Source organism: Catharus ustulatus, chromosome 11 (assembly GCF_009819885.2).
Source record: "Catharus ustulatus isolate bCatUst1 chromosome 11, bCatUst1.pri.v2, whole genome shotgun sequence".
NCBI classification, from domain to species: Eukaryota; Metazoa; Chordata; class Aves; order Passeriformes; family Turdidae; genus Catharus; species Catharus ustulatus.
The window spans coordinates 9,106,918-9,110,246 of NC_046231.1; positions in this window are offsets into that span (position 1 = coordinate 9,106,918).

Here is a 3,329-nt window from a genome sequence, read left to right on the forward strand (position 1 = left end):
GTAAGCTAAATAAGGAATTAAGTTGTCCTGAATAAAAGAAGCCTGTCTCCTGAAGTGTTATATGGAATACAACTGAAGTTTTACCACATCTGATGTAAGTATCTAAAATTACAAAAAATCTCATTCCAGTTGCAGAAAAAGAGCAGAGGAACACAAATTAGTTTTACAGTCTACCAAAATTCAAACCATTATAGCATCTCAAGCCATTACTTATCATGTTCATTGTGACATAACAAGTTTCATAACTACATTTCTAAGAAGTGAAAATGAATCTTCTATTACATCAAGCCACACACACACACAAAATCCATATTTCTGCACTATACTTAGATTGTGTAGAGATGATCCTCTGGGCTTTGTTCAGATGTTTAACAAAAGGCATTCTCTTTTCTACAGAATATGCATCTCTTCGATGAAGCTCATCTTCCAGGATAAACTTTAAATTATTTTCTATATGTCTGCTACCAAAAAAAAAAGGTATGGAGTTTTCTGATCAGATTTTTTTTTTTGTCTAAACCAAGAAGACCCAATTACAGATTCTCTTACAGAAAACCCCAGCAGTACTGTAGATAAGTAAAAGTCTTCTCAGGGAAAATGAGATAGAATGAAGAAAAAAAGGACAGTCTCTTGATAAGATTTAAGCTTTAAGCTTCCAAAATCTACTAAAAAAAGGAATATAAAGCATGTAAACACTATCCTTGTATCACAAAATGCAAGTTAGGATTATGCTCTTCAAACTTACTACAGTAAACAGATTTATAAAAATACAGGATTAGTAAATTCAAAAAGAATTTGTAACAGTCTTAAACATTACCACAGTATCTCTGAAGTAACATATTGCCTCAAGAGGGAGGGATTGTTCAGAGGAAAATGAGTAGGAGAAAGGATATGTAGACTAAAAAATGCAGAAGGCTGGAAAAGCAATCAAACTAAGAAACAAGTGACCCATCCTAATTATCTCTGATAGCAGATGCTGCCAACAGATGCTCTCACATTATGCTCCAAGTACAGCTGTGAGAACCAGAAATAGATACCAAAGATGTTAAACTCAGAAAGATGCATCCCTTGCACCTCGAGAAGAGATACCTGAGACAGCACTCTAAACTGACAAAGCATGGTTCTTCCAACCATCTCTGCCTTGTGAAGCAATCCAAGTGTACACTGAGCCCTTTTGCTTAGGCTGTTAAATTTTTCAGGCTTCACAGGTGTTGGCAGAAAAGATATCAAGGATTATTAACAGATGCACTAACGCTAAGAAACAGTTTATTTAAGTCATAGCTGTAGTCTGATGACAGTTACACTGCCTTGCCTCATTTATCTTGGCTATTCAACAGAGTTGTACAGCAGACAGTAAAAGATATTTGAGGGAAAAAAAGCCCTAAAACATTTTTAACAGTCCAAGAAGTTTTACATTAGAAACAATAAAGGAATTATAATTCATTTAAGTATCTCAAGGGTTATAGCTCTTGGAATTTTTTTCCTGATGTTCAGCCTCTAAGTGTCACAAATCATTGAAGTTTGAATTAAAAAAAACAGCTTTATGATATCTTTATCTGTTCAGACATAAACTTAATAGCTGGAGCAACAGAAAAGACCAAAGGAGATCTGCACATCAGCAAGCTCACATAAATATAAATAGTTTAATGCAAATGACAACTTTCTGATCCTTTCATGATGTGGAAATCTTCAAGGGGTATGCAGAGAACTCACTTTTTCAGAGCAGCATCCAGTTTTCTGGGATCTGATTAATTTAAGGTTCTACAAACTGCAAGACTATAGTTGTAGAAAGGAAGAAAACACATACTTCCCACATACCAGTCTTTGATTCAGTGAAACTCCAGTGCTAATATCTGCTGTAGTCTTTGTCAGTAGCCAGAAAAAACACCATTGAGGTGTTCTGCCTTTCCACATGGAAGACATAATTTCAATCACCACCAGTATCACGTTTTTTCTGTTTTTTAAACTGGTGTAAACTAACTAGACAAAACTATAACAAGCTGGACTCAAACACACTTAAGAAAATAACAGGCCATCGTTTAAATTCAGTGAGCCATCACAAAAGTAATGTATGAATTTCTAGAATACACCATTTTTTGTAATTATGCTTAAACCAATGAGAGTAAAATTACTATAAATTGTATTTTAATTATTTTCTAGGTTCCTTTTAAGAAACAGAAGGAGAAAAATTACAACCCAACCCCGAGAGCACTGCAGTGCATCTGCTTTAAGCAACACAAAATTCTTACTGGACTACAAAATACAACCCAGGCTCCAGTACCAGTTAGCTGAAAACAGATGGCAGTGCAGAGAGCCCGGGTCTCTGGAGAGTTCACTAATCGAGTCGCTCAGTAACTCAGAAAGCTCTCATTCAGCAAGCAGTCCAGTCTACAGCCACCTCTGTAGCCCAGCTGGGTCAGCAGCAGGCAGGGCTGTGGGATCCTGATGGCTGATCCCTGTATGTCCCATGGGACACTTGCACCCAGCAAAGAAACCCAACCTTTGAGCACTACTTTTGGGTGACGATTATTTCAGCCCTTGTCATTCCAGTCTGCGATTGCCACCGCTGGAGCACAGCCGGGCCAGGCCTGGCAGCACAGCAGGAACACCAGCACAGCTGCTGTCCCTGTCACAAAGGCCACCCCCTGTGCCACACGCTCCTGCAGCGATGGGCACAAGGGATGGGGGGCAAGGGGTGACGTGTGGCAGCACCTCAGACCCTTCTAGCAGAGATGCACACCCAGACAGACAGACAGATGGTCCTTGTGCCAGTGCCATCCTCCTGCACAGAAACCCTGATGAACTGAAACTGTGTGTGTAGGATATTCAACCTACTGCTCGTGCTTGTAGCTTGCAAGAGCTTTGCCTGGCCCTGCTGAGGAGATCCCAGATCAGTCTTGCTGGACCAGTTTTCGAAAGCAGCCTTTAAATCTGGGTGCTGCCATGGCTCTCACAAGCACCTGGGCAAGCAGCCTGGCTGTGCCAGAGCACTGCTGCTGGCTGAGAGTGGGAGGGTGCAGAAAATCCCCTGAATGAACAAGTGCAGAGGTTGGCCCTGGGCTGCCTTGAGGGAAGAATATTGCATCTTCTTTTATAGCTTTTATTTTCTGCCGAGACACGTACAGAACAGCATCTCAAGTGAGTATGTTAGGAGGCCCAAAAAAAACAAAAAGAAAAACCCGCGATGCTTCAGTCGAATAAAGTTCAACACAGCGCTCGGTAACACCCCCGAGCCGGCCGAGCCGCGCCCCCTCGCTGCCGGTGGCCAATGCGAGGCGCGCTTGCTGCGGGCGGCGCGGCGGGCGAGTAGCGCGGGGCGTTGTTGCGGGGCC